The following is a 6299-nucleotide window of genomic DNA, read 5'->3' on the forward strand; positions in this document are numbered from 1 at the left end:
ACATGGTCGCAATTGATCAGGTTTCTTTGAAATATCAAGAGTTGTGATGCGCGACTGCAACCTATTATGTAATTCCTATTTGAAAATCTACTATACTATACTCTCCTTTCCTCTCCCTTCCCCTCCCTCTCTCTCTCTCCTTTACATTTGAAATTCTTTTGAATTAAGTGTGCAATAGTTAATTGCGGAAATTTTTTAAGTGTTGGATTATTTTTCCAACTGTTTTTGTGAAGAGAATTGCAATCTAATAATTGTAATTGGATTCCACCATTATTAACATATAGAGAAATTATGTTTGGTGATCATTGCACATAAGTGTTTGGCATATTGCTCAAATCAATCCTGTCAACTTGTTTCATTGGAAATAGTTTAACAAAATGTTATAAAATTGAAACGTGTGTTAAAAAATCATATCAATTATATTTCTCATCTTGACATTGTATTAAACTTAACTCAATTCGGTTTAGACGCATATCTTGACCTTTTGATAACGGATTCGGATAGACAAGTTTTTGATCCGGAATCGCTTTTGCATAACCATAAAAAATATTTTTAAAACTGAATTTTTAATTGACGATCTATTCAACCCCTAACCCCTGTAGATCAGTTGCTCTCGTCTAAGAAGGAACTTTGCCTTTGTCATGGTTTCAAAGCTGTTTTTGTCTCTTGCCATTCATCAACAAAGCTTTTGCAAAACTTTTAATGGAAAGTGTTGATCCAATGAGTCAAGGAAGGTTGATTCCGTTGAAGAGTATCTAAACTATACCATGAGTGTGTTGGAGCTTTTGAAGCTATGCTTTCTCTAACTCATTATTTGAATTTAACTTTGACTAGAATGTATTTGAAAGCAATTCAACCATCAGAATGTTTTGGTAGATATCTTGCTAATGAGGGTGTAAAGGAAATGAAGAGATGAATAATGGTGTTGTCACCTTGTTGATGCTGATAAAGTAAGACATAATGCATCTTTTTGTATTGTTTCTTAAATTGTATGTAATTCTGTAGTCATGTTAAAAGCAACACTCACTCACTGTAGCAATGGTTCAAAAGGTAAATTCAATAATATACTAACAAATGGTTATTATTGCACATGATTAAGATAGAAAGAGAACACATAAATATTTATTGCACATGATTAAGATAGAAAGAGTACATTAAGAAAAAACTAAGCACTGCATTCATCAGAAAATGTAGCAGTGTTGGAGAAGAGAACACACAATAACCTTCTGTGGCAACCAAATTCATGTCTCCTTTTCATCTCAGTCTTTTAGCAATCAATGTCAGCCACAAGAACAAACACATCCAATTGAATTACCGAATTACCTGGACTCTGGAAATGGCAGACAAATCTAGTTAATAATTTTCCTTAGTTTGATTAAAAACCTTTGCATGAAGAATTAAAAATCTAATTTGATTGCTATGGAACTTGACAATATTAATAATTTTACATAAAACAAACAAGAAGTAACATTCATACCTGAAACATGATGGGAATTCTTCATTCTCTTGGCTTCTCAACGGTCATGGCTCATATTGTGAGTTGGTCATTTATTTTTATGGCCGGGATGTGAGCAATTTTGGACCAATATTCGTTCCGTTTATACCTTTCTTCTAACAATGGACAACTTGTAATGGTCAGTTTCTCAAGAAAGGTAGGGAGGCTGTCTTCTGGCAATGACTCTAGTCTTGGACAGTTCCAGAAATAAAGTGTTTTCAGCGAGGAGGGAAAGACTTTTTCTGGCAATGAGTTTAGTCTTGGACAGTTCCAGACATAAAGTGTTTTCAGCGAGGAGGGAAAGGCTTTTTCTGACAATGACACAAGCTCTGGACAATCAATAAAGTAAAGGCGTTCTAGAGAGGAGAGGTGTCGAAGTCCATTTGCTTCTAAGGATTTCATTTCAAAGAGTCTTTTGAATTCTAGAGACACAAGGGAAATGGGCAACAACGCTCCTTGAGCAACATCTTAACAATGTCATCACCTCTGATCTCCACCGAACGAACACGAGAAAGGCCTTGGAGACCCCACTCGGTTACCGGCTTTGTTATCCTCACAGAATAAACTATAACTGATTGTAAATTCGGAGGTAGGAAAACTCCTTCACATAATGATAAATTCAAATTTGGAAGAATGCATAGAGTTATCGATTCAAGAGCGGTGAGTGTGTCCATCCGTTGAGGTAGTGATCTAAGTTCCTTGCAATCACTGACAACAAAAGATCGGAGGGTCGATGAGCTACAAGAAGAAGTTTCTGAAATAAAAATAGATTCCAAACTCCTACATTCCCTGATGGAAAGATTTTGGAGCACGGGAAAACAATTCAATGGGAAGGAGGTAAGTGCACGGCAGCTCTTTTGTAATTTAAGAGTCACAAGTGATGTGTAATTGCTCCACGTTTCAGGAGGTAGGAATGTTAAATTCTCACATTCTTCGATACAAAGTGATTGCAAACAAGTGGGTAAACCGTTTGTTGGAAACGCATTGAGAGAACTAATACCACAGAGATCCAAGCGTCGAAGACAGGTGCTGTTTATAATCATTTTAGGTACAGATTTTAGCATATGACACCTCGATATGTCTATTGTTTGCAGCAGACATGGAGAATCACTCTCGAGCAATGAGTATTGTGTCCTTTCAGTATTTCTTTCTGAATTCGAATCTCCCCTAATACGAATATTTTTTATTGAGGAGAGCCAATGTTGAGTAGGTGGTGTTGCCAAGAGATGATCACAACCGTCTATTTCAATCTTTTCTATGGAAGGAAGATGACTAGGTAAATGTCCCTTCAATTTGGGACACCATAATAACCTCAGAGTTTTCAGACGAGGAAAAGGAAACATGTTGTCTGGAAAAGGATGCCATTCCTTCCAATTTTCCATGAACAAAAAGAACAAATTCTCAAGGGATTGAAATGGTTGGAACGAAGAATTGGAACCTCCTGCTGCCATGCCATAGAACTGCGGCCCAATTGTCTCCAAAATTGTCATCCTACCAATTTGCAAGTCCTTGAGAGAAGGTAGCTGCCCTAGTGGTGGAAGTGTCGTGCAATTCACACAATCATCAATATAGAGGGACACCATGTTAAAAAATGATGGATCTCCCAACCAACTAGGAAAATGTGTCCCACCATACAAGCCAATGCTTAATATCTTAAGGTTTGCAGATGGTTGTAACATATCAAGCACATTTCTTTCATTAAGTGTGTCATCCGTTTCCTTGCCCCACTGTAGCGTCAATACCTCAATATGTTCTTTGCTCTTCAAGTTGGTATCACTTGCCTCCATGACATCAATGACATTTTGCAGGTTCTTGATGAATAATTCTCCCCGTAGATTAGGAAACTTCTCAAGCTCTCTAAAAGTTGAACCAATATTTTTCTTGCCTACTACAAAAACATTTAGAGTTTGAAGGTTTTCTAGTTCAGCAATTTGCTTTGGCATCTCTGTTATGCTTGTCCAATCAATATAAAGATGACGCAAATTAATTAATTTACCAACATGTTCTGGCAATTCTGAGAGTTTTGAGCACTCAGATAAAATCAAGGTTTGCAAGTAGTAGAGGTTGCATATGGTGTCAGGCAAGCTTGCAATATCCGTGCGAGAGAGATCTAGATAGCGCAACTGCACTAAATTGCCAACTGTAACGGGTAGCGTGGTGATGTTTCTATATTTTGACAACGATAACACACGCAACCTTTCAAATGTGGGTAGCAAATAATTGACCACGTTTCTTGATAAATTATATTCTGCCCATCCAAATCCAATGGCAAGGAAGCTTCTCAAGCGTTTGAATTTGTCGAAAGTCTTAAACTTCTTGAAAACGTCGTATGTTTCTTTATTATATGACAAGTGACGAACATTTTCATAGCTCTTAGCGCCAAATTCATGTCTGTAACAACTTCTTCCAGATACAGCAGTAGCTAAATCATTAACAAGGTCATGCATGACAAATATTTGTTTTCCATTATTATCATGCAATTGTTGAATCAATGATCTGGATAACAATTCAGCAAAAAACTCATCACCTACTTCTTCCATGGTTTTTCTGTCTTGAGAATGATCAAGGAAGCCTTCTGCCATCCACAACAAAACCAATTGCTTCCTATCAAGTGGATAGTCCTTTGGAAAAATAGAGCAATAAGAAAAACATCTTTTTAATTGAGAGGAAAGATATTGATAACTCAGGCGCAATGCAGGCAAAATATTATCATTCTGTAAGTTCCATATGTCGTTGTTCAGAACTTCAATCCACTCTTCGGTATCTACTTTCGAACGCAATAGTCCTCCAAGTGATTTTGCAGCGATTGGCAATCCACCACACTTTCTGGCAATCTTCCTGCCAATTGGTTCTAGGTTTCGGTGTTGAGTTTCAGAAAAGTCTCCACTTCCAAATGCATGTTTGGAGAGTAAAAACCAACTGTCTTCATGGGATAGAGGATCTAATTAAAAAATAGGAAATGTGCGTGCAACATCTGCCACTTTTTTGTCGCGTGTTGTGATGATCATTCTGCTTCCATTTTTTCCATATATCAACGGAGATGCAAGTTCATCCCAATCAGAATAACTTTCATTCCATAAGTCATCCAACACAATGAAAAATTTTTTGTCCCTCAAATTTTTCTTTAACTCAACTCGAAGAATATCAAGATTACTGTCATTCCATGTTTTTGAAGTGACAGATTCAAGGAGAGCTTTGGTTACTCTAAAAACATCAAAATCCTCCGATACACAAGCCCATGCTTTGAGATCAAAGTGATGTTCAACTTTTTCATCATTGTAAGCAAGTTGTGCAAGTGTTGTTTTTCCGATACCTCCCATGCCTACAATTGCAACTACGCCCATATTGTTCTGGCTAGTATTGCTTTGTGATAGCAACATGTTCATTACTTTGTCTTTGTCATCTTTCCTACCAACCATGACAGATTCATTGAACATAGGAGTTGAAGGTGTTCTACGAGAAACTCCGACACTTTTAGTTTGCAAACTAATGATATCTTTATTTTCAGCAAAATGTTTGAGGTTTAAGCACATTTTTTTCATTTGGGAATTGATCTCTTCATAGTTATTTGTAGAAGGAGAAAAAAAGAAGTTCCAGACCTGTTTAGTTTTGCTTGCAGCTTGCGTGTTCTCCATCTGGCATTGAAGTGAATCATAGCTAATTTGGTTGAGCAGATCTTCAGCATCGTAGAGAGCATCTTTCAAGCCATCAAGCCATTGTTTGACAGAAGGAGTGTTGATCTGCTTCTCCTCTGCAGCATCTAGCACAGGTTGAATAGTGAGTAGTGTTTGTCCTAACTGTTCCAAGAGTGAGTCATCGAACTTGGTTTCTTTGAAGTAATCAAGAAACTCTTTGGAAGCAAGTTTCTGAACTAAGGTTTGAACAGTTGCAGAGAGGAAAGCACTTCCAATCATAGTTGCAGCCATTTTGTATTAGCAAAAAATTGAAGGAAATCAAGATCTATGTGAATGGAGACCAAAGAATGATATGTCAATGGTTTTCTTGAATGTGAATAAACAGACATGTGAATACTGATTTAACCAATAAAAAATTCGGGTTTTGTGGATTTCAATGGTTTTGTTGAATGTGAATAAACCGCCATGTGAATAATAATTGATGCAAAGGAATAGTTATTGATATAAGTTACATATGGTCCATGTGGGTACAATGTGGTGAGAGGTGATTGTGAAAAATGAGCATTAAAGCTACTAGCTGTACTGAAATCAATATGTTGTTATTTTGACCAATTTGGTACACTTTGCATAGACAATGCTTTTGAAACTTGTTTGCTTTAAAATTAAATGGATTCTCTCCATTCATCTTTATTAATAAAAAAAAATACTTTATTTGTCCTACAATAAATGACTTATTTAAAATATAAGTGGTTTTATAATATGAAAGAATTACTAATATTATATTCTTAAATATTTATTATTTTTTTTTAATTATCTTAATTTGTTTTTCCAATAATATTTATTATCTTTCATATTTTTTTAAATTATAATTATTATATTTCTTAATATATGTGAAGAATAAAAAACGACTTATAATAAAAATCAAATTCTGATAAGGGTACTTTCATAAAAATATTATTCTCTCTTTTCATTATTATTTTTTTAATTTGTATTATAGGACGGAGGGAGTATTTGGATTTTTTTTTTTAAAATAACCATGTTTTTTAAATTAAATCCCTAAATAACAATTTAAAAAAAAACGAAAATAACCACATTTACTAACTGATGCGCATCCATTGAAGCTTAAGAGGAGGCGTCATTGGAGTTGGAACATTCTCCCAATGGCCATG

At 35.5% G+C, this 6299-nt stretch overlaps 1 pseudogene; it reads right to left on the reverse strand.

Moving 5' to 3' along the window:
* Window positions 1-1071: 1071 nt before the first annotated feature.
* LOC127085656 (putative disease resistance RPP13-like protein 1) lies at window positions 1072-5608 on the reverse strand (annotated as a pseudogene).
* Window positions 5609-6299: the final 691 nt, after the last annotated feature.

The sequence above is a fragment of the Lathyrus oleraceus genome, chromosome 5, assembly GCF_024323335.1.
Source record: "Lathyrus oleraceus cultivar Zhongwan6 chromosome 5, CAAS_Psat_ZW6_1.0, whole genome shotgun sequence".
Taxonomy (NCBI): Eukaryota; Viridiplantae; Streptophyta; class Magnoliopsida; order Fabales; family Fabaceae; genus Lathyrus; species Lathyrus oleraceus.